We start from the raw sequence: 26,972 nt of genomic DNA, 5'->3' as shown, positions 1-26,972 counted from the left end.
ACAAATAAAAATAAAATCTATGGTAACGGGTTGGAGTGTCACGTAATACCAAATTAATTATATGATTCACTGCAGGCACTAGTCGAAGAAAAGACTGGGGAAAAGGCTGTTATGCAAATAGATTTGTCTCTAATAACAGCAAAGGGAATTTAGTGAATTACTGGCACAATGAATTACTTTTTTGTTTAAAATGTCCCTTCTTAACCAGTTTACTCCATAGTGGAACTCCTCTCTAAATTGGCCCCTCATCACGGGAGAACTACAAAGTCATCATTTCCCTCAGCCAAAGGATTTCTTAAGGCCAGGGCTTGGTGCCACAGAGGACTAATGGAAATGTGCAAAGCCGTCGCAAAGCCAAGTCACTGGAAAATCCAACCCACGCTCCTGACAGCAATTAGCATTTATATAGCAGGGTATACATTTTAACTAATTAATCTCACAGCACCCTCTTGGGCTTTCATGCCCATTCCCACATTACATGCCAGGAAATGAAGACAGAGAGATTAATTGACTTACTTTTGCCTGAGTGGTAGCACAAATAAAAGCTGCCTGAACATAGATCTGGGAGGCTTGTCCCAAATCTATGTTCACACATTCAAAGCAAGATATTTCCCACAGGAAAGCTACTCATATTTTTGTATTTATTAAATATCTACTGAAAACCTGCTGTGTTGTATGCTATGGTAGAGACACGCAGATATAAGAACTCAAGAAGCTCAGGTATAGGAAAAAAAAAAAGAAGAGGAAATTTTTAAATATTGGAAGACCTAGGTGGAAATAATTTCTGTATGTTATTATTTTCCCTGTGCCACTTACTTGCCCTATGACTTTGGAGAAAATGCTTCCCTTCTCAGACTCAGATTCTCCATGTGTCATATGCCTATCTTACAGGGCTGTATGTTTCGAAAGGAGCTCCTTTCGTATGAAAGGAGCTCAGTACGTATTAGCTGGATCTGCATGGGTCCCTGTCCATCAAGAGGTTAACAATCTTGGAAAAACAAAGACATAGATGCAAAATTAACTAAATGAAAATAGCTGGTAGAATGAATGAATCAAGTGTTAAAACAGGATTCTAGGCAGGATTATAGTCATTACATTAGTGTAGTATAGATAGTATAGTATAGTATAGTATAGTATAGTATAGTATAGTATATACAGGTGTGGGTAGAGAGGGTAGTCCTGAGATTGGGTTGAGATGAGAACCAGGCCCTTTTAATATCCCATCTTAGAACCCCATGTGGATGACGTCACCTTAACACCCATCAGCACATTCTATCTAAGGCTGAGGGCAGAGACTAAGTCTAATGGAAGGGCAGAGACTAAGCCTGAGGGTGATTTCGTCTCTCCAGGTCTATGGCAAAGACTGTTAAACACGTCCCATATACCATGTCCCCAAACCCTTCTTTTTCTAGTGTGTGGGAATTTTCAGTTGGGCACACAGCCATTCAGAATAAAGGCTATATTCTGCAGCTTTCCTCTCACCTGGATATAGTCAGGTGACAGTTCTGGGCAATGGGATATGTTTGAAATTGTCATGTGGTAGATTCCAGAAACTTTCCTTGAGAAACACTGACATATCCTATGTCTCCTGTGCTCTTGCTACCATCCCACTTCTTCCATCTTGCTGCTGGGAACATGGATGTGACAGCTGGAGCTACCTTATGGACTATAAGAATGAAGGCCACACCCTAAAGATGGAGGAATGTGAAAGTGAATGGAGATGGGACCTTGAATAAGTATGGAGCTGGCTTATCAGCCCTGAATTTTCTACCTCTAAATTTTACATAGGAAATATGTATTTTTTTTAATATCCCGGCTACTGAACGTACCATCAGCAGCATCCCTTGGGAGCTTGTCAGAACTGCAGACTTCCAGGCCCCACCCAGACCTACCAAATCAGAATCTACAGTTTAACAAGATCCCCAGGTGATTCCTATGCACATCAACATTGGGGAAGTATTAATGTATTGTTTTCTCCTTATTCAAAGCTGATCATCATTCTAATTGATAAAAATGTCTTATTTCATCTCTTATAACAAGTGGGTTGTTGAACTATTTGTGAGGTTTTATCCACCCCATGATTCTAGGTTTTTGATTAATGTTTACATTGAAAAATATATTCCGTTTTGTTCCTCAGTGGAAAAAATACTAAAACTATCCAGATATTTTTCTAGTAGTGTCCTATTAATTAATCACCATTTTTTTTTGTTTTTTTAAAACATATATATTAATTAATTTTATTTATTTTTGCTGTGTTGGGTCTTCGTTTCTGTGCAAGGGCTTCCTCTAGCTGTGGCAAGTGGGGGCCACTCTTCATCGCGGTGCGCGGGCCTCTCACTATCGCGGCCTCTCTTGTTGCGGAGCACAGGCTCCAGACGCACAGGCTCAGTAGTTGTGGCTCCGTGGCACGTGGGATCCTCCCAGACCAGGGCTCGAACCCGTGTCCCCTGCATTAGCAGGCAGATTCTCAACCGCTGCGCCACCAGGGAAGCCCTAATCACCAGTTTTTAAAAACAAAAGAAAAAATCTACGAACTACATTTCCTAGAGTATGATTTCCGTGGAAAAAAAGATGACTAAAACTTAGATATTTTTTTATTCAGAGGAGAGCTACTCAAAGGTCTAGAAAATGTTGCTGAAATTTAATAGTTGTCAACTAAGCCATCAAGAGGAGAGAGAGAAGTTCCTGGTGGGGGAGGAAAGCTGGAGTGGCTATGAGCACCCATCAGACGTCCTCAGGCTGCTTGTACTGTTCAACAATACTGAGCTAATAACTGGCAGATGGCTTTCCTGGAGCAGATAATTAGACATACCTTACTCCCACCAAAGAAGAGAGTTTTCTTGATTGGGTAATTTGAAAAAAAATAAGAACTAGCTCTGAGCAGATGATAAGATTTGCCAGATAAGGAAAGAATGCCAAACTCAGAAAGTGAGTTGGGGGAGGGTGAAGCTCCACAAGTTACAGCTTCAGCTTTGCAGAGGTTGTTAGGGTCTTGTTGCTACAACAAGCTTTACTCCAGATCGTGTGCAATGCCCCCCTGTGACACTGGGCACTTATCTTTACACTGACCTAAAGACCATTATTTTATATCAATTAGAAGTGGTAGTCCCCACAATGGAAAAAAAAAAAAAAAAAGTAGAGAAAGTCATTCCCAGGCAAACATGAAAATAAAGACGAGGTGAAAAGGGACAATGAAACCTCATAGATGAAAACAACCAAACTTATGAAGTTTAAATCCAAAACATATACCAAAGTAGGTGATATTTAAAGTTACAAAATCAAATCATCTGAAGGATGATGTAGAGTTGAGATCTTTCAAAGTCTAATTATTGTTATAGGACCAGCACTCTAGGGTCTATGAACAGTTTGGTTTTCATTCAGTCCTGCCATGTAGCTGTTCCTTTCTTAGTCTGTGAACATGAGTGTCACTTTCTACAAAGTTTTCCCTGTGGCAGAGGACTTGAGAAAAAACCATGTGTGCTCTAGAAATGTTCACAGTTCTCAGGTCTACAGGAGCTGCTGAAGGTTTTCAGGCTCACTCTTCGTCTCCATCAAGTCATTTCCCAACTGGTTCTTGCAGCACCAACAAAGAGACCCTTCATCATCATGAGTTAAGGTCCAACAACCACCCTTCCTGTTGCTGTGCATAATAAGGAGGAACATGGAAAAGAATCATCTGATAGCTACCTAGAAAAGGCTTCGCTTCTCTCACCAAAGTGGCAGTAGGGGTTAGCAGGCTAAAGAATGGATTATGGGTAGGCTGCCTCTTTTCCTTAAAAAAATCACTGTAATGAGCATCCTCATATGGCTGAAGGGAATGATTTTCTTTGCAGGGCTGTTGTGACAGTAAGTAAACGGGCTTATGTCAAGTGTGGCACTGTGCGCTAGGGAAACTCTAAGCAGTCATTAGCTGGTTTTTATGTTATTTTCCCCAAGCAATTTTTTTCTAATCCATGATTAAGATGTAAATATCCAGTTACTATTCTCATATAATAATCAAGCAACTTTCACTCTCTTCATTTTCATTATTACACAATATTTACTCAGGGTCCTATGAGCGCTAGGGCTATAAACAAAATGGAGCAAAAAACAAGGTCTCTGCCTTCAAATTTCCACGCAAGAAACAGATCCTCAGCATTGGAAGTAAAGGTATTTTGGGCAGCATCATAGAATCCCAGAACACAAGGTCTTAGATCTGGTGGTAGCCTTCTGTTCCAGTACGATAGCTGGTAATACCCCCATTTTACAGATGAGGTGAATGAAGCCAAGAGAGGATAAAAGACAGGTCTGAGAGATGGGCTAACAATATATGATAGAGGTGCGGAGTGACCAAACCTGAAACTCATATCCTGAAACTACTTTCTCTATGGAGTCTCTGGAGTCTGACAACCCCAGTTCAAATCATTCTGCTACTTGCTAACCATGTGAGTATGGGCAAGTATAGTAAATATTCCTCTGTCAAAGAAAGCTGGTTTGAAGACTTAAGAGACAATGTTCTTTAATGTGTTTAACAGAGAGCTATTCAGTAGTCCTCACTATTCTTAATATTATATTCTTCTCTTTCTTGATTCCAAACTGAGAATGGACAATTTCAAACTAAATGTGGCCCAACAAATGTTATCATTTAACCTATGAGGACTCACCTCTAACACAGTGTTTGAGGGTGTTAGACTAGAGGGGAGTTTTTAAAATATTTAGAACAAGCTTCTCATTTTACAAATGGGGTAACTAAGCTCAGAGAGCTAACTTGATGAATGGCATAGAGCTCATGAACGGCAAGCATAGAATCACTTCTTTTCGGTCCAAATGTCACGTTCTGTCTACTCTAACATTCCAGCAAAATGCATATCTACACAAACATTCCCAGTTGGTATCGGGAATGTAAATAGCATAATAGTATATTCTCCTTCAAAATAGAGGTTGAAATAGGCAAAAAAAAGCAAATCCAGGAAGATTGAAACCGGTAACAGTAATACTGGAGCATAGGAGGTAACTCTACATGCGTTCTACATAATCAAGCCACCCAATTCTCCTCCTTTTCTTTTTACAGGTGAAGAAGCTGATATATGGGATATGGGTCTTATCCTTGAGGCTGATACTCAAGCAAAGTAGGTGGCAATGCTGCCCATAAGTATGGCACTTGGAAAGAAGGATCCCATACCCCAGCTTCCTCACGTGTAATAATACATGAAGCACAATATGAAGCTAATGTAAGTATCTACCTAGCAGACCTGTTGATAGGGGTAAAGAAGATCATATATGTGGTATTATATGCTTGGGTGCATAGTAAGAACGTAATAAATTTTAGCTACAATTATTATTTTGATTTTCACAGATGAGGGAATTAAGACCTGGAAAGATAGCAGGAAAAATTCTTATGTGCATTTGTTTTTGAGTTTTTATTACACTTTACCAGATCCAGGACAGAAAATCCAAAATTAAATTTGAGTCCTAAAATGTAGAAAGCAGGCTAAGCATAAACCAACTTCTTAATTAGTAAAGACAGCCAAGCAATCACTTTTCTCCATGATGAAAATTTAAAGCCCTCCACATACTCAAAATGCCTCTATAACCCTCCATCCCCACATCTCATGTCCCAGATGGAGGGTGAAGGGGGCTTGTTCAGTGAAAGTACATCAGGGGCCTTCAACTTTCAATTAAAAGCTATATGATTCCCATACCTCAAGATTTGCAATCATATTCTATAAGCAACTACAAAGTCAAAAAAAAAGAGCATTTTGTGAGCCTTGCCAGCAACCTCCTCAGAAATTCTCAGGAAATTGCTTGGAGTAAAAGGGCGTTTGAGATCTTCATCACCTGCCAGGGGAAGAGACAGGGGCTACAATCTTGCCAGTGCATTTAAGAGGGGCATCACCTGTGAAATGCCAGTGCAGTCTCATTCAATTTTAATAATGTGTCAAGCATGTAGATTTTTCTTGAAGGCTGGTAGTGACAAGCAGAAAACAAAAGATTCTGAGAGAAAATCAGGTGAAGCAAGCCACAAAAGCTGAGCGTTCGAAATGGGGTCTGGGAAACATCTGGCTGTGAATGACAGTGGGGCAGTAGGAAGAATTCACGAGGTAGGGGTTCCAAGTGGCTGGGCTTTCAGTGGTCCCGCAGGAAGAGAACAGCGTCAGCTCCCAAGGGGAGAAGCAAGGTCTTGGGAAGATAAATGCCAAGATTAAATCATGGTCCAAGTTTCTGAATGTTTAAGCCACCTGTAATCCACTATGCATCTGAAAAAAACCACTATGGGTTGGAGCTGGAAGGGGGCCTTACAAATCATCCAGTTCCAGGACACATTATACTGATTAGGCTTTGAGACCAGAGGGGTGAAGGAATGCCTGAGTGAAACGCTGGGTTAGTACCAGAGGCAGGATGAAACCTTCCAGATTCCTGGTTACTTTTCCTATATCACACATGACTTCTGCCTATAAAACCAATTACAGAAGAGAGTTTATACCACACTTACATCAGTTTCTGTTTTTCTTTTCTCCTGGCATATCAAAGGTTGAATTTTTATGCTTATATTTATGGTCAGCTTCTTGAGTCACTATAGGATTGAGAACATTTGCCTCTTACATATTTATTGCTGAAGAGAAAGCAGAAAACACAAACAAACTTTCCTGAACTCCAGAGCTCTTGAAACATAGGAAGCAAAATGGAGAATAAATTTTCAATATAGGAAGCAAAAGCAAACACTCCAAAGAAACCAGATGTAGAAGATTTTAGCTAATAACCCTACTATTATCAGCCCTCTTTCATGTGATACACACATTCTCCACTGACACTCACGAGGGGATACATGCCAGTGTTCTGACGCTGAAAAAAAGCAAATAATTACCATAAAGTAGAAAAAATGAAAATAAGAGAAATAGGTGCTAGATCAGGAAAAGGGTCTGCAGTCATACCGAGAAGGCTTTTAGGAGCTTCAACATACAACTTTAACTGTCCGTGTATATATCTCTGTTTTGTGTGTGTATGTGTCTACCCAAGGTATACATCCCAAGGCAAAACTGTCAAGTCAGGACACTCTTCTCTGGGTACTTTTAGCCTCCCAATGCTGTGGCTCCCTGCCTCGTGGGGAAAGTGATAATGGAGGTGGTTGATTAGAAATGGCTTTTTATTTTCATACTCTTTAAGTCAGTAAAATGTCCCAAACTTATTACTCAGGAATCAGTGCCTACTTCCCCGCCCTCACCACATCCCGCCAAAGTTTATAAATCTGTAATTGTTAACAGAGCACACAATAATTTATACTTGACACTGCAGTTTCAGACACACTGTGTTCTTCGATCACGGAGGTAGGGGTTGTTGCCTCGTTTGGGGGTTTGGAGAGGCTCAGAGAATGACATGGGAAGCCCACAGTGCTATTGGGCAGTAGAAGTTTCTGATTCCAGAACCAGTCCTCTCTGTACTGATCCTCTAAGACTCTGGTATCATACTCAGTCCTTTGGCTTCTTGTTTGGAGACTATATACAATCTTCCCTCAAATACTCCATTCACATTGATTTTTTTTTTTTTTTTTTTTTTTTTGTGGTACGTGGGCCTCTCACCGCTGCAGCCTCTCCCGTTGCGGAGCACAGGCTCCGGACGCGCAGGCTCAGCGGCCATGGCTCACAGGCCCAGCTGCTCCGCGGCATGTAGGATCTTCCCGGACCGGGGCACGAACCGGTGTCCCCTGCACCGGCAGGCGGACTCTCAACCACTGCGCCACCAGGGAAGCCCCACATTGATTCTTGAGCCTCTTAAGCCATGTTCTTTCTGTCTTACAGCTAACTGCTGAGACTTTTCTTTGACCATAAAATTCATCGTCAGACAGATATCTTTAAACTTCCTTGCCATTAAACAGAGTTCCTGAGGTACATCTAGTAGTATTCTTTATGGAGAATAACAACATAGGATCAGGAGACCTGATGTCTTGCACTAACTCTGCCACCATTATTATAATAATTACCACCTAATACTGAATGCTTTCCATATGCCAGGTATTAAGTGCTTTACATTTATTGTCTCTTTTAATTTTCATAACAACTCTTTCAGATGGTTTTATTATAGTCCGCATTTAACAAATGAGGAACAGGGGCCTTAGATAAGTGAAAGAGTATCTGCAGGATTACACAGTGTTAAATTAACTAAACAAAGGGGCCATTAGACTGAGGTGGCTGTAATGTCCTGGAAGCCTACTTAAGTAAGCCAAAATCTAAGCTGGAATGCTTCAAGGTCAAGAAAATTGAAACCTAAGGACAATCACTCACAAACAGCCAACTGGACTTTCTCAACTAATGCAACCACTTAAGCTGTAGCCAATCAAATACTTTCCTTGTCTTGCTTCCACCTCTTCTCCATAGAAGTCTTGGCCCTGGCTCCCCTCTGTGGAGTGCTCCTAACTATGTCCAGTTTGATGCTGCCCAATTTGCATCGATTTTTGCTCAAATACCCTCTTAAAATTTAAAAATTTTAATATGCCCCAGTTTATTGTTTAACAACAGCAAGTAAGTGAGAGAGAAGGATTCTAACACAGATCAGCCTCATTCCAGGATCTAAAATTTAACCATGAATGTGGCCAAGTAACTTCCCTTTTCTTGGATTTTATTTTTTCATGTATAATACAAGGACGTAAAACCAGATGATCTCTAACCCTTTCCATCTCTATAATATGATGGGTTTATAATCAGTGCTAACTTCAACAGGGTTTTCTAGCCTGAAACTTAAAAATATAAAATCAAGCCAGTTTTTCAAGCACAAGAGTGGGAGTGGGTGGGCACTTGTTAATAGAAAGTGGAACAAACTGAGTGAGTCTCTTTAATAAGGAGCATAAAATCCATGATTAGCAGTTTCCAGCATCAGAAGACACATATCATAGCCAAGAGGCAGTGGGGCAGATCACATCTGTCTGAATTAAAGTGTGTCATCATGTAGTCTTGTTTCCAGTGGAGACTCTGAAGCTATCTTCATGCTCAAGTTTCTCTCACAACACCCACTTTTAAAAAGCAGAGGAGTCAGAAAAGTCAGCTTGTCCTCAAAGGCAGCTCCCTCAGGTATTAGCTGCCTCTGTCTTATTAAATGTGGTCAGGCATGACTCAGCTCGTCTATCAACTGTCTGGGAAGGAGAACATTTCATGCTGGTAGAAAATCACCTTAAGCAGAACAATGGAAGGCACTTACGGTACACAGTTAGAACTGGGTTGCGTATTACTCAAAATCAAATCACCCTTTTCTTATTCTAGACAGGAGAGCATAATCACAGCCACGAGGGAAACAAGACTGCACTTGCTTAGGACACATCAGATCACCCTGTCACCTCCAGTTACAGCTATCAGCCACTCAGACACCTCTTCTGTCTGGTTCACAAAGCAAAGGGGAACTGTGGGTTATGCCACGTCTTTCAACCAATAAACCCTCAGTGAGAACCTACTACATGCAACAGTTTATAATCAGCTCCAATGGGGGGCTAAAGACACAGGGAAGACACGGTTTCTGCCCTCAAAGGTCTCACTATCTAGAGAGGGTAGACAGCCAAATAATTCATCTCAATGCAAAGCAAAATAAAGTAAATGCGAAAAAGAAAAAGATACAATGTGACATAAGAAGGCAGAGGAGCTCTTAATTCTGACTGCAGGGGAGGGTGGGGAGTTCAATGAAGCCTTCACAGAAGAGATAGCATCTGATTTAAGCCTGAAAAATGAATAAAATGTGTGCTGACAGATACAGAGGGAGGAATCCAGGCTGATGGAACATTGTAAGTAAAGGCAGGGAGGGCAAGGGAGCCATAACTGGTCTGTAAATCACCTGGGTGTACAGAGTGTGGGATGGTTTAGTTAAGCATGAGAGTGGGAGACTAGGATTATACAGGGTAAGACACTCTGACTTATGAGTGACACATATTAATGATAATTATGGCACAGATGAAGACTGGATTGGGAAATACGTTTGTGCTCCCTGAGGCTGTCTGATGGTTCACACACACATGCACCTCCACAAGTGTCAAGAATGAAATTTCTTTATCCACTTGTTCTCTCTGCTTTTACTTATACAAACCACAAATGATGACAAAAGAGACGATTACAGTAACCTGGGCTCCAGGATAGTGGAGGCAGTGAAGCTAATCACTCCTGAGGTGGTCCTCTAGCTCCACAACTGTTGGATTAGATGACTGTGATTTACCAAGATGAGAAAGACATTGCCTAGCACCTGTTCCTTTTCCATCCCCCAGCCCCCCATCGTCACTGATCATACATGGGGTTGTAGGGGGGGCAGCCACTTTATGTCAGTTTCTGGAATTTAATTATCCAGAACTTTCATTGCTTCTCTCTTGTGGAGTCTGTGCTCAAAATATTTTAATAACCAGAAACCTCAATGAATGGCAATGCTCTGTACTATAGCACACTGTCTATACATCCCTTATGGTACTCAGAACATCAGCCCGTGAGTTATAGACGATTAGATATCTGGACTCTCTTTCCAACTACCTAAAGTTTCCTTGTTAATAGGACAATTGTCCTTTTCATCTTCATATCCCACCCCCCCACCCCCACCCCCGCCGTGCCTGAAAAAGCCAAGAATCTCTGTAAACATGCATAGTGAAAAAGAGAATAGTGGTAGATCCAGTGACAGGCCGAAGAATAGGACTTGAAAATAACTGGAAAAATTAAAGTTTAGCAAAATACAAGCCACAGATGAGGAAAAAAATTAAAAATTTACATATCTGATGGGACTTCCCTGGTGGCGCAGTGGTTGAGAATCTGCCTGCCAATGCAGGGGACATGGGTTCCACCCCTGGTCTGGGAAGATCCCACATGCAACAGAGCAACTAATTACTGAAGCTCTAGTACTGAACTACTGAAGTCCTAGTACTTTAGAGCCCACATGCTGCAACTACTGAAGCCCGCATGCCTAGAGCCCATGCTCTGCAACAAGAGAAGCCACTGCAGTGAGAAGCCTGTGCCCCGCAGCGAAGAGTAGCCCCCACTCGCCGCAATTAGAGAAAGCCCGAGTGCAGCAACGAAGACCCAATATGGCCAAAAAAAAAAAAAAAAAAAAGAAAGAAAGAAAGAAAAAGAAGCTAATAAAAATAATAAATAAAATAAAATAAAGCTGCCTCTTAAAAAAAAATTACACATCTGATAAAGGACATATCCAGGATATATAAAGAACTCTCAAAATTCAATATGAAAACAAATAATTTAAAAAGGGATAAAAGATTTCAACAGACATTTTATTAAAGAAGATATACAAAGAGTGAATAAGCATATGAAAAGATGCCCCAAATCATTAGTCATTAGATAAATGCCAATTAAAAATCACAGAGGATACTACTACACACCCACTAGAATGGCTAAAATTTTTAAAGTGGAAAATACCAAGTGTTCACAAGGATATGCAACAGCTGGAACTCTCATTTGTTGCTGATGGAAATGCAAAATGAAGTACAGTCGCTTTAGAAAACAGTTTGATATTTTCCTATTAAGCTAAATATATACTTACAATGCAACCTAGCAATATTAGTTATAGGTATTTACCAAAGATAAATGAAAACTCATGTTCAAACAAAAGCCTATACACAGATGTTTATAGCAGACTTAATCATTATCACCAGAACCTTGAAGCACCCAAATGAACTTCAACTTGCTGATGAATAAACAAACTGTGGTATTATCTTTACAATGGAATACTACCCAGCAATAAAGAATGAATTTCTGATACGCTCAACAATGTGGATATATCTCAAATGCATCATACTAAGTGAAAGAAGCCCAGTCTCATATGATTCCGTCTGTATAAAATTCTGGAAAAGGCAGAATTATAGAAACAGAAAACAGATCAGTGATTGGCTAGGGACTTTGACAAGAGGTTAATTGTGTTTGGAAATGTAGATTCTTATGGGTAAACACCCACCTTCAAGTACAAAAATCTCAATCCTTATCTCATAATAAAGGAAACCAGTTGGTGCTTACCCATGTGCCAGTACATGGTGTCAGTTTTCAAGTTTATTCACCTGAGTACCTGATTACCTACTTGCTTTTGCTGGTTACAGGGAAACTTTGAAGTGTACATCTCACTGATTCTCCAGAACAACTCTGCGAGGTAGGTACGGCCTATAGTATCATCTTCATTTTATAAAGACAGAGAGTCACATGGAGCCAAATTTGACTCTAGTCCAGGATTTCTTTTTCTCTACATTACATATTGTGAATTATCCAGGGCATTTTCTGAGCTCCCATAGCACTGAGATTTAAATTTGCTACACTAACAATAAACGAACTGCTCAAATGTTCCCCTCCTAGATCCCAGATTAGGGGGGTGAGTCCTGGGAAGACCTCTGAATTCACCATGATCTCTTCTTTTTTGATGCAATGTAGTTAACCTTAAGGAACCATCCTGGAATGCGGCTGTGGTATCTATCATACACAGCCTGAGACTCATCTGCTATTTCATACTTCAAAAGACATTTACAATGGCACAGTCACTTTGGAAAATACTTTGGTAGTCCTTCAAAATGTTACACAAAGAGTTCCCATGTGACCCAGCAATTCCACTTCTAGGTATATACCCAAGAGAAATGAAAACACATGTCCACACAAAACTTGTACACAAATGTTCACAGTAGCATTATTCATAATAGATAAAAAGTAAAAACAATCCAAATGCCCATCAGTGATGAATGGATAAACAACAGAATTATTCATCACTTAGAAGACAATGAAGTACTGATACATGCTACACACGGAGGCGCCTTTAAAACATTAAGTGAAAACATTATTCTAAGCCAGTCACAAAAAGCTACATATGATTCCATTTCTAGGAAATGTCCAGAATAGACAAATCTATGGAGAAAGAAAGTAGATTAGTGGTTGTTTAGGATTGAGGGAAGGGGGAAAGAAGTCATGTGGAATGGCAGCTAATGGATACAAAGTTTCTATTTTGAGTGATGAATATGTTCTTAACACAGATGTAGTGATGACTGCTAACATGACTGGTTGCTACTGTTTTCAACACATGGAGTCTTTAGAAAAAATATAAAATAAATAATGTCCTTAGTAGTGAAAGGGTTGGAATCCCCTGGGTATACCAGGAAAAAGAATAATAGGTTGGGAGTGCAAGACAAGGGTTTGTGTCCTGGTTCTCTGGTTCTTCTGTTTACTGTTTTATGGCTATGGCTAAGTCGCCTAGTCTCTCCAAGTCTCTGTTTCCTTATCTGCAAAACAAGAATAATGATATGATTTATCATTTTTCCGATGATCATAGAATGCAAGCATTTTTAAACTATAAAACACTATATGATGTTGTTCATCACTATAATGATTAGTTGATATAATGATAATATGAACTATGTTTGGCACATACTATAAGCCCAATAGTATGTGTGTTTATTGCCTAGAGAAATGAAGGAATGTTGACAGGTGAAGGAAGAAGTACTCATTTGTTTAACATATGTATAACCATGTCTACAGACACTGAAATATTGGCAATTGGCTGAATATACTTTGTAGCACTGATTGTCTTTAAAACAAAAAAAAAGGAAAAGAAAACTGCCTATAATCAATTGAAATGTTTAAATGAGCAGATACAACAGGCAAGAATTAGGGTACATAACTACTTTTTGGGCTGAGTATCCAGTATCGGAAAACTTTGAAGTGGAGAAGCGAGAACTCATTGATTTCAACTTCCAAAAATTGGGGTGGCTAATTTTCATCTTCTTGACATTACATATCTAACTAATACACAAATAGTAGCCACACTTATAATGCAGGAAATTCAAGAGTAATATCACTTTTCCCTCACAGATCACCTAACTTGATAGTTTACCAAGGGCATTTCCTGAATATTGAAGTTATCTCTGTTCTATGCAAGTTATTAACATATCATTTTAAATATAGAAACAAAGAACCAATGTTTAAACAAGAATATCTCACAATTGCCCCTTGCTTACCATCCCAAGCACTCCAAAGGTTCAGGTCTTCATTCCTTCTTACTTCCAAAAATTGTTACTCTATATTTCTAGTTATACATATAATTAGATCGTAATATATTCAGATGATAAAAAATTATTTTTAAATGGCGGAAATAAACTCAAACATAATTCCACTTTCTAAAGATAATCACTGTTAAGATTTGGGTGTATTCTACGGAAGGTTTTCTATATGTGCGCACGTATGTAATTACACACACATGCACACAGTGGTGTGTGGTAAACCAGGGTTGGGGCAGGGCGGGGGTTGATTTGCAGCATCTGTTTATTAATTTCCATAGGGTAAATACTCTCACCAAGGCCAGTTTCAAACTAGCAATGATTTAATAGCTGGTTCACATAATTCCTGAAAATTGAACAAATGGCTCTCATAAACCACTGCAATCTAGCTTCAGCAAACAACTGTCACTGTTTTTAAAGGTTTCAGACTTTAAAAAACTGCTGTATGGTACCTGTTTTTAAACAGAAATATCTATCATAAACTCATTTCTTTATCAACAAATATAAATATATATTTTTTACGACTCAATAATATTCTCCTTTTTTTTTGGTATCCTCTATCAATGGATATTTACGTTGCTTTGTCCAATGTTACCTATTTGAACAACTGTATGACAAATAAAGTTGTGAATACAGCTTGACGCACTTCTCTGATTATTTCTTTAGGATATATGTGTACAACGTTCATTACAAGGTCAATGGGAGGCACTTTCATGTCTTTGAAACGAACAGTCAAAGTGCCCTTCACAAAGCCTATTCAAGGGACACTCTTACCCACATGGTATGAGAACACCACACTTGGTCATTAGATCACCACATCCTATCTAATGCTAGGTAGGACTGTTCTCCTTAATTGTTGCTAATATAATGGGTGAAAAATGACATCTCATTGTTGGTTTAATTTGCATCTATCTTCTTACTCATGAACTTGACTTCTTTTTAGTATGATCCATTTGTTTTTCTCTTTTTGAACTGCCTGAACTTCTAGTTAAAAATCTTTTCTCATTTTTTTCAAAGAGTATACTTTACATTGGAAGGATTTCTTTTGTGTGCAAGAGCTCCTTGTGTCGTACTGACTTAACCATTTGCCATATACCTGTATCTTCCCAAGTTTTCATTCATCCTTTAAATTATAATATTTTGATGCTCTACTAATTTTGTCAATCTTTATGTAGTCAAATATATCTAATTTTCTCTAATGGCCCCTACCCTTGATGATATATCTAGAAAGGCTTTCTCTACCTCCACATTATAAAAACACTTGCATATATTTTCTTCAAGTACTTTTAGGCTTTAATTTATTTTTTTACATTTAAATATTTAATTCAAGTGAGATTTGTTTGGGGGTAAGGAATAAGGTAAGAATTTAACTTTATTTTTATAGAAATTACGCAAATGTCCTAGCATTTAAATACATCTTTTTCCACTGACTCTGGATGCTACCTTGGGTAACCGCCAGCTGCAGAGCTGGCTTCCTTTCTTTCTGGATTCCTGTTTTCACTTCAATTTTGTCCTCCGAGAATTTGTTACCAACTCAGCAAGACATTTATTTTTAAATGTAGCATTTCTAGCTGCTTTACAGGAAAAGGGTTGTTTAGGGGACCTTGTCCACCATACTGAGAGAAACTGAAATCTTCTCCAAGCTATTTCCGACATGGTGGGTAGCATGAACATTCAATAACTAGATAGTGTCAGGGACCTGCTCAAGTCCTTTCAGTGACCTTTTGTGGCATGAAGGTAAATGAAATAACAACCATAATAGGCCCTGGACTCTGACTACCTCTTCCTCCTCATCTCAGGCCCCTTCCCCCAGAGTTTTCTTTTTTCTTTTTTTTTTGTGTGTGTGCGAATTTTAAAAATATTTTTATCAAGGTATAATTGACATATAACATTATGTTAGTTTCAGGCATACAGCATAATGATTTGATATTTGTGTATACTGTGAAATGATTGCCACTGTAAGTCTAGTTAACATCTGTCACCATACATAGTTACAATTTTTTTTCTTATGATGAGGACTTTTAAGATTTATACATGGACATATATGCACTACCAAATGTAAAACAGATAGCTAGTGGGAAGCAGCCGCATAGCACAGGGAGATCAGCTCGGTGCTTTGTGACCACCTAGAGGGGTGGGATAGGGAGGATGGGAGGGAGACGCAAGAGGGAGGGGATATGGGGATATATGTATATGTATAGCTGATTCACTTTGTTATACAGCAGAAACTAACACACCATTGTAAAGCAATTATACTCCAATAAAGATGTTAAAAAAATAATAAAAGATAAAAATAAAGCAGAAACTAACACATCATTGTAAAGCAATTATACTCCAATAAAGATGTTAAAAAAAAAAAGATTTACTCACTTAGCAATTTCAATGGATGAATGAATAAAAAAGATATAATATTATTATTGCATTATTCACCCATGAAAAAAGAATGAAGTCTTGCCATTTGTGACAACATGGATGGACCTTGAGGGCATTATGCTAAGTGAAATAAGTCAGACAAAGAAAAACATCACACGATCTCACTTATATGTGGAAAAATAAAATAAACAAAAACCTGAGTCTATAGATACAGAGAACAGATTGGTGGTTGCCAGAGGTGGGAGATGGAGGGGTGGGTGAAATGGGGAAGGGAGTCAAAAGGTACAAACTTCCAGTTACAAAATAAGTAAGTCATGGGGATATAATGTATAGCATGGGGACTATAATTAACAACACTGAATTGTATATTTGAAAGCTTCCCCCAGTTCTTGAAGCTCCAGCGATACTGGTGTCATGATCCTTATGGCTCAGGACCTTCACACATGCCATCCACTGCCTTCTCTCTGCTTTGCATGGTGGTCCTTCTTTCCTTCACTTCTCAATAGAATATGTCATCTTCTCAAATAGATTTTCTCAACCACCCAACAATGGGAGTATTGTCCTATTATTTTCCATCAGTATAATGCCCTATAGATAATCTTCACTTTTTAAAAATGTGTCTATTTATTTATTTTCTTCTGTCCTACAGCCTCCCTAAGACTAAGCTCCATGATGGCAGATACTACTTCTGTCTTGTTTACCAATAAATACAGGCAAGCACAGTGTATATCACATACTGATAGACTATGAATGAATGCAAAGTGTCTTAATCTTCTTTACATCCCCTGTGGTACAGATGCCCAGGAAACATCTGCTGAGCTGGGTTCCACATCTAGTCATGAAGGACCACCTGCCCTAGATATGGACGTCATGTAGATGTTTGACCTGTTTCTATTACGTCACAAAGGTACATTTTCAAAACAGGAGGGAAATACTTATCCTTCTGTGATAAAAGTATTGCATGCTTTAAAATGGATAACTAGCCTATGAAAACACAGATTTCCCTGGGATTAAAGAGGACTTGTGCATTAAACCTGAACACTTTTTCAGGTTTGTGATTCTGGAGAGTTTGCACTGGGTATGGATCGGGGATAATGCCCCCTGTCCAAACTTTTGCGCACTTGCTGAATCCAGATAACAGTTATTCTAGCAGTTTTATTGCCACAGTGTTTGGCTGTTGGCATAACTGACGCCATTCTGGCCCTTACAGGTTCTCCTGTCCTTCGCTGACCCTACCCAGGACTGTACTGTACAGTGAGTCACTTCTCTGTAGTCAAAGGCTTTGTAGTTAATAGATATTGCTTCATAATTATTAGGACCAGGTGGCCTCTATGCTCTGTTAGTCCCCACACAATGATGAAAACCTTTGCTGACGTATTCATGGAACCCACAAGACTAGTTACCCATTCATGAATTTTGACTTAGGAATGCATGTCCTGTTTCCAATGACCTAACTCCATACCCTAGGTTAACTATAACCCCTCGGTGGTGCAGAGAGCAGCTGTGAATGCTTCTGAATACTTGTCCACCCAAACCTGATCCCACCTTGTAAGTTACTTATAAGAAACGGATCCATTGATTATATGGAGCTGCCTGCCCCATTTTTCAGCCTCAAGATGCCTTCTCAGTTCAGTGGGTATGTTTGTTCCCTCTGTCCTCCAACACACACACACACACACACACACACACACACACACACACACGCACACACGATAGTTTCTGAAAAAGATGAAACATTCCAGCCCCACCAGAAATAAAATGGAACGTGCAGTAAATCCACCATCAAATTTCAAAATTCACACCCAGTCACCGCCAAAGGCTAGCAAAAAAACCCAAAAACCTGGCATTTTTTGACTGAAAATTATTTTCTAAAGCTATACACTGTTGGGAACCAAAAAAATTCTGAGCCACAGGTAAACATCATTTACAAAGTCCCTAGACACCTAGCAAGAGGGACGGAACCTCTGTAGTTGGAGAAGAAGGAGAAGACAGGGAGTTACAGTCAATATCTCTGAGTTAGCCACAGGGGAAGCCAAATGAATAACGCCAAAGCAACCTTGCCACATACTGAAGTCAACAGCTTCCCATTCCACTCAAACCCGCTGCATCTGCACTGAACCACTGTTCCTTCATCCATCTGCAATCTTGTTAAGAACTGCTTTCCCTTAAGAAATTTTTTATAACCTTGGAAAAATGTATGTTATCTAATGTACACAATTGTAGTACACTGTATATGTTTCAGGAAGCTTGGAACAAATCAATTTGAAATAGTATTCGCAGCATGAAAAATTACATCCTATGTTCTCTGTTTTTTCAATTGGTTGAATGTTTCCTTTCAAATGTGTGTGCTCCGTATCATCAATTATTGATAGCTTTGGTTGGCATATTTAGAAAGAGAAGAGTTTTAATCATAAAGAATTCAGTGGCAGCGTGGTATTGAGCGAATAGCATGCATTTTAAAGTCAATCAGGTAGACAAGTTTTACTACTTATAATAGCTATAGTAAGCTGTTAATTTAGCTTTTTAATTCACCTTTCTGAATGTGGAGTTCCTCACTGGTAAAGACAGATGAAAACATCTATTTCTATCTTATGAGGCTCTTCAGAAATTTATGCAATATTTTATATTAATACACACACACAGACACACACACGCACACAAACACTACTCCCTGATTCAATTAATGTTATTTCATTCACCTCCTTCTTTTTTTATTATACACACACACACACGCACATTCCACTATATAGTTATTACCAATTTAAAGAGAATTAGAATAAAAGATATTTAAAGTCATGCTTAGCTTAACATGATCTTCCTTTAGTCATTAAAAAAATTCAGTATTGTATAATGCTTCATGGCTATTTTGCAGTCATCAACTATCACTGCATTGTAGATAAGAGGAAGAACATTTTTTAATAACAGGATATTTAGAGTAATAAAGGTGAGATAATTAAGAGCTTGCTTTAATAAAGCAACCAGGAACAAAGACCCTGTCTTCACTTTCTTCCTGAAATCCTGCTTAGCATCTCATGAAGAATATTGTATGTAGTGGGAGGGACTCCTCCAACACTTCCATTTATTAATTGCTATATTCACACTTTCCATTATTTCAATTATCCTCCAAACAAAGCTACACCCTCCTCTTAGACCTAAATACAAGCTGGGTTTCTACTGAGCCTCCAGCAATACATTGCTAAAAGGAAAGACAGTTTACAGCTCAGTGTCAGTTGCAACCAGCAGATTGCTTCTGCCCTAGACCTTACGTATGCAGAGTGCATAAGGGCGCACTCTTGCCTGCCATCTCCTCTCCCTTCAGTATCATGAAGGCCATGCACAGCTCTACGCCTCCACCATCTCTGCTGTATACTTCCTTCATAATACAAGTGTCCTGAAGATGCTGATGGCTCTCTTGGCTAGAGGTACACTAGATACAAGGAAACTTCTATAATACTTAAGGCTTCTATTTCAGCTCATCATTTTAACATACTAGGAAGAAAGGAAAGAGTTGGAAGGTAAACAAAACAAAACCGAACTGTTCTAAAAGGATACCATCCAATGCAAAGTTCAGTTAAAAAAAGAGAGTATTTAACTGTGGTACTTAAAAAAGTTTTTTTTTTAATGATCTGAAAAAGTATATTCCTGGGTTTGCATCAAATGCAGCAAAGTCCCTCTGTGGAAAGACTCTCTCTGTATCTCCTCTATCTTTCTCTTTGTATCTCCCTCTCTCTCACCCTGTCTCTATCTCTATCACTATCTCTTCTCTTTCTTCCTCTCTCCTTTTTCTTTCTTCTTCTCTCCTCACCCCCACTCCTTCTCTTTATTTTCCTTTACCTTGAGTGGACAATTTAAAAGTGCTGAAAAGACATTTAGAAGCAAGCCATGGATTTGAAAAAGTCTTGTATAAGAGAAATTCTGTTCTCCTCAGGGGACCAAATAGATCAAAGAATCCAAAGCAAATTAGAAAACTATGAAGATAAAAGTAATGCTTTCTATCTGAAAAGCAAAAATTAGTTCATTAAGAGACCTTTGGGGCAGTCTGAAGTCCCAGAGGATCTAGGGAAGGACAGAATTAACTCAGGTGCATCAATTTAAGCTATTAGGTGTAATGTGTTTAAACAGAAAACAAGTCCATGGTGAAGGATTAAAGGTTTCTTCCCAAAGTAAAAAAGAGCAAACAAAGCTATGCTAAATAATGGCTGATAATGGTTGAGATCTGCTTGGGAAAAACAATTTGTATATCTGTGTTTGCTTTAACAATAATAGAGTCCTATATTTCAACTATAGTTGTATGCAAGCAATTAAGAATCAAATAAAATCCACGGTATTATATTAATAAAGAGTTACGTTTATATAGAAAAGCTACGAGTAACTGATGGATGGCCTCTCTGTTTCCTTCCCCTTGAATATCTACACAGGTTCCACGGAGGAAGCATAGTTGGCAAATACTCTTCGGTTGGTCCTTCTCGCTGGCATGGAAAGCCCAGACTTTAAAAGGACCACAATGTTCTGTTATATAAGTTATGGGAAAAATGCAAACATCAGTACCTTGGTTTATATATCAAAATGGACACTTCTGCATACCTCAAGGAGTACTTCAAAAAATGTGAAAGTATCTCGGAAGTAAACAAAACAAAACAATGAGATGATGGTCAAAGAGCCTTAAACTATTATTCCAGACACTACTGACAAACACCGTAGGAAAGTGGTATTTATTTCCCAATAATGTACAGCTTTACCAAGAGTTTTGATTCTGGTGGCAGAAGGAGAAATGAAATTCATGAAAACAACAGAACTCAGCCAAGTCTAGATTACCAAGTGTGTGATTACTTTGTCTCTTTTCTCTTATTTTCTCAGCCACCTTGTATTTTCATTATTCCTACTGCCTCTAAAACTGAGAAAGACAAAAGAAGGCAATTCTGTATATTGCTTTTATAGGTTTGGATGGCAGGTACTTGAAGTTATTGACTGAGGTTCTCATATTATTTATAAAATGTATCCATTTTCTCTCTGTCCCTCAAAAATAAATGAGTGATTGCAGCACCTAGTGGATTTTAGAATAAAGTCATTATTGTGTTGTTATCTCAAGGGTAGATATATATTTTATTTTTTAAAGAAGTTCATCAACTAAATAGAAAAGGAATTTTTAAAGTAGTGAAATAAAAGGAGTGAGAACTATCCCAGGAGTGAGTCACTGATAATCAGATGGTCATCTGGTTCTATAAAGCTCATCTCAATATGGCAGAAACAAATATTGGGGAGGGGGGAACGCAGAAACAAAGGCGATTCAAAGTGCAGAAGACTGTCTTATAAGCCAGATATTGTCACTTATAACCATATACACCCATGTATTCCCTGCAAAGATAGCGGCTTCTCTTAACTCACACATGTTATGGAAGAATCAGGTCATTTTTCTAAACATAGAATTATCGCTGTGATACAAGAAGCCTTTCTAGAGAATTTATAACTGCAAAGCTAGCATCAGGCCAATAAATTGTGGTACTCAAATCTCTTTTCAATACCCACCCTTGGGAAGTACAAGTAACTTAAAAATAAACATCAGTGTCTTTCAATGCAGCTCAAAAAAAAAAAAAAAAAGTGAAGATACCTGCTCCGAAGAAGAAACATAGAAACATTTATAGGACATCAGGGTGAATGTTATAATTCCAATGACCTTTAGGTCTAAGAATAAAATGAAACTATATTCTTCACACATTCTTCAAATGTTTGGACTAAACTGCATAGAAAGGAAGTGTGTTCAGGATGACCAGCCATGAGCAACAGAGACAGGGCTGAATGTCACAAGTAGATCCAAGTATGGAGTTTTTCAAAGAGCATATTCAAATAACATGAGGCCACTGGTGCTGGCAACAATTTGAATCTTTACCAAAAGCTGAAAGAACCATTTCACAGCATTAAAATATTATAGATCCTTGTAGAAGAAAGACCAAAAAAAAAAAAAAAAAAGAGCTAGCCAACTATGTCTAAAACACATTAAACACAAATATTCCCTTCACCTGCAAGGATTCCTGTCCTCCAAAATCTGTTCCTAACTTACCTTTCCAGCTTGGCTTCTAAACACCTTCACACTAACCCTGAATTCAGCTGAACTGAACTATTCTGTTCCCAAATAAGAGATGTATTTTCTCCTAGAAAAGAGCAGTCGTTGTTTGATTAAGAAGTTGTCCTCAGTACCACCCTACAGGACTAATAACTTTCTCTGCCGTCTTATGCAATTTTGTTTGGTATTTATTTTCTCTTCTTTCTTTCAAATTTTACTGTAAGATACTTACAATAAAAATCTTCCTTTATTCACCCTGGTTTCTACAGTATGAAATGGTCAAACACATGACCTTTAGAATAAAGTGAAATCATTGTAAGATAAACACTTGTCATTAGAAATAATTAAATAATAGGAAGAGTGTACCCTGAGTATGTCCACGGTGTATAAGACAACCCATAATGCTCTTTAATAAAAAAGCAAGAAGGAAGAATTGGTTGAGGTTTTGCTGTTGTTGGCTTAGCTGGTTGGATGGTTATTTTGCTGTTGTTAGTTGGTTGGTTGTTTTGGTTTATATGCAGGGACACAGTGAAACAGAATGATTAAATGACTTTAATGTCATTAACCAGCTCACGAAGTGAAACAGTCAGAACTTGAACCAGTGTCTCTTGATTCCTGGTAAGCCACAATGTTTTTATTTATTTCACATAGCGTAATTCACTCTCAATAAGCCACACGATTATTTCCACCCTCTGCAAATTTCTTAAAAATAACGATAAAGAAATAAGGGGATCTTACCTCCGTTAGTAGAAGAAAGCCCTAAGGGTAGGTAATGCTGTATAAAAGAAAGAGCTCTGCTTTTGGAGGGAAGGCAGCCTTCGAAACCTTATCATGAGTACTGTTAACTGAGACCACTCCCTGGCTTTACATTTCCTAAACTATAAGACAGAATACCTACACCCCATCCGCATCACAGTGTTTTCTGTGAAGTTAATGATGATGTGAGTGAAATCTAGCCCTGCACCTGGCACACAGTCAACTGTTTGTTGACTTTGAAATAAAAAGCTGTATTCAAAGATCTCTGTGTGTGTGTGTGTGTGTGTGTGTGTGTGTGTGTGTGTGTGCGCGCGCGCGCGCACATGCCTTTGGGAAAGAAAATTCATTGCTATCATTTTTTATGTGGACTGTGTAGCAAATAATTTTGGTATGGCAGTCATTTTTAAATTCACCATATTATACATGGTGCCATTCTAACTACCTCCCCAACTTGGAATCACAAGTTCCAAATGTTTATTTCTACTCTAAAGGCAGCTTAAACAATTCAACTTTTTAACATGTTGCCAATGAAACACACCAAAAGAGAAATGTGTGACAAGTCAAAGTTTGCTTTTGGGATTCTTGCAAAGGAGCACTTCTTTGAGTTTAGTATTAGAAATGTTTAATTCTATAATAAGCAAAAACAGGAATATTGACTTTTGAGCTTACACTACAGTGATTTGCTTCCTGGGGGAAAATCACTGCAATGGTGGTGGTGGGGGGTGCACCTTAAGTGAGGGGGCAGGGCGAGTAAAGATACTTCTTATCTAGAAAACACAGAAATATATTACTGAGTGGTTCTTTAACAGTTAGCAAAACCCGTGACCCCTTGGATCTTAATATTTTTTTCTGAATTATTTATCTGCCTGTAGAGTACAAGGGGAATGCATTTAGTAAAAGTAACATGCATCTTGGGAACTGAGGAACTAGTTGAAGTCACAGATGTGTTAAGTATTAGCTGTTTAACTTTGGGTAGCTCACTTAGCCACTTTGATCCTAATTTTCTCATCCAAATAAGAAATACCCTGACTGCTCTGTTTTGGGTGTGAGAACTAAATGACACAGAACATATAAAATTCAAAGAGAATTTTATTTCAGCAAAGGAAGCTTTATTATCACCACTATACCACATTATAATTATATTATCACTATTATAATTATCCAAGCTTTAATTCCTTAAAAGAAAGTAAATGTTGGTTTTTGAGTATTTGCTTTTATCACCACTGGAGATGAAATGTTGCTGCCACGTTCCTGAGTGAAGATGGAAATCACTGTACTGCTATAGAAAGACTATGTTCTCTAGTCAGAATTGTGTGCCTTGAAGCCCAGTTCACTGCACTTGAATACACCACATAGAAATAAAGCTCTTATGTTGTTATGATTCTTTTTTAAAATTGTGGGCTTTCCTTAAGAGAAGGGTCCACATGGAGGGGTCCAGAGCAAAAAGACAAAACTCTTACTAATATCATATGTGTGTACAGAGCTTTAAGGTTTTAAAGCTATTTCTCCTTTGTTCCTCACATCAATCTTGTGGTTCCATTAACATGGGTACCTAAAGCACAAAAAGAGCCTCATGAAAGACCAACCAGTCTACTGTCATCTACCTCGTTGTAAGAGGCATATGCACGAGAGGTTGGTTGATCCCCCAGTATGTGCATTGATCCCTTTTTCCTCTCATAGCCCAGAGCCAGTTGCCCCTTTTATTTTTGTCAACAACACTTCCTTTTTGTTCCTCTCCCTCCAACTAGGAAGTACATCACTGACACAGACACAATATACCTTTTCATAAGGAAGGCAAATAAACATGGGCCAGATGGGCTGAGGGCATTACAACATGTTTCCTGCTCCCATGGTGACTCAATGGGGCTGGTATGAGAACTTATCTTATTCAAGAAATCAGCTTCCCTAGCAGAATTATGAGTCAGTTCCTGGGTAGAAAGCTCATTTTCCAACAACATTTGAGGGGGTGGGGTGGGGGCCCTTTGGATGGATTACAGTAAAAGTCATTCAGAAAACAACGCGGCCAGGACCAGTAGGGAGGCACCAGCACTAACCAACCACTAACTTCTGAAACTTCATTGATCTCTAACAAGAGGAACAAGGTCATCTCCCCCTTTTCCTTCAAGGTGGGAACATAAAACCACATTGATGAATTGCCGGCATGAATCCAAACAAGTTCCATTATAAAATTAACCAATCTGGGCAAAAAAGGATGTGAAACACTTTTTCATCCATTTTACATATATGTATTTGTAGATATATGCATATATATGTATAAATATAAAAGTTGAGTTCCTACTCTGTCTATATGTCAATCTTTACTCCAAGTGTTTGGGTAACAAACAAAATGGACAAGTCCCTGTCCTTAGGGAGCTTAAAAACAGAGAAATAGGGAGGGATGGATGAAAAGGAGGGAAAGAGAAGGAAAGAAAGGAGAGGAGGATGGGGGTTGGGGAGGAAAAAGGAAAGGAAGAAGGTGGAAGGGAAGGAGAAGAAAAGGAGGAGGAGAAAAAAGAAAGAGTTAATATAGTGTCAAGAAATAATGAGTGTTATGAAGAAAACTAAAGCAGGATAGAGGAATAGAGAGTGATTGACAGGGCTATTTTAGTTAAGATGGTTAAGGAAGGCCTCTGTAAGAAGATATCAGTCAAGGATAGAACTAAATCAAATAAGAACAAACAACAATCAGGCGTTATATTCAGCATATTTAAAAACCAGGATATCAGGACACCGGCCAGTCAAATGGGACACTCACTCAAGCAGGACAGATGCTGGTCTAAACAGCCAGTAGAGTTGTACACTAGTGCATCCCAGCTGAATATCAGCTCTGCTTATAATATATCTTTTCCTCTGTGAAGCCTCCAAGGGCCAACAAGGTTAGAAGTTATCGCTCCTTCTCTTGGCTTTGAGCTGTACTGTGTCCTAATTATACCCCTCCTTTAGTGCTATCATTGGTTTCCAATAAAATGCCTTAAGTGGTGTAGCAAAACTGAAACACACCCAGAAAAGATCTTCAGGATGGTAGGAGGGCTCAAATCCATGCCATGTGAAGAACAGTTGAAGGCATGTATTGGACAACATGGTCATGGTTTTATGACCACTGTTTTAACATCTCTGACAGCCTGTCACATAGAAGAGGAAATAAAGCAATGATATTCAAAGTATGGTCCATGGTCTTCAGGGAAATTATACATGGCAAGCTTTTTTTTAAATGAAGATACCTTAGTTCCCTGAATTAAAATTAGAGAATCATGGGATTAGGTATTTTCTATTTAAATCCAGTAGTTGAACCAAAGAAATATATGGATATGATGAGACAAATTTCAGTTATATGTACTAAAAAATTTCTAAGAATTTGACCAGTCCAAACACATAATGGGCTAAAATTCGATGATCACTAGTTAGAGGTACCATAGAATGGTTCTGAGCAGTACCTCTGAAGATGAGACGAGACCTGCAAGGACAGACTTTCAAGTCCCCTGTAACTCAGAGGTCATATGATCCAAGTCCATGATAACTGAGTTTGGTTATTTAAACTCAGTAAAGATTTTGGCTGACTCTTCTTATGCTTATGAAGCAACATCCAAAGAAAGAATGAGCCTAATGACCGGTTCTTTCTTTCCTATATGGAAGCAGTAGACAAAACACCATCTTTATCTACTTGTTTCTATAAGGTATCAGTGGACTGGTACAACTGAGGCTTTCTCCACCACTGGCTCAAGTTTGGAAAACAGAGTCATACTACCATCACTGTCATTTCTTTTCCCATAGGACCTGAGGTAAGGGGAAGAAATAGGATTCTAGTTGGCT

General features: G+C 38.6%; 1 protein-coding gene across 1 annotated transcript in view; it reads right to left on the bottom strand.

The window, feature by feature from the left end:
- IL1RAP (interleukin 1 receptor accessory protein) overlaps positions 1-26,972 on the bottom strand; it is a gene marked incomplete at its 3' end in the record, with an annotated part of 124,327 nt that overhangs the window by 52,784 nt on the left and 44,571 nt on the right. The window lies entirely within an intron of this gene.

The sequence above is a fragment of the Grampus griseus genome, assembly GCF_964374135.1.
Source record: "Grampus griseus genome assembly, chromosome: 5".
In the NCBI taxonomy this organism is placed as follows: domain Eukaryota; kingdom Metazoa; phylum Chordata; class Mammalia; order Artiodactyla; family Delphinidae; genus Grampus; species Grampus griseus.
The sequence above is the reverse complement of the archived record's forward strand: the minus strand, read 5'-3'. Positions and strand labels throughout refer to the sequence as shown.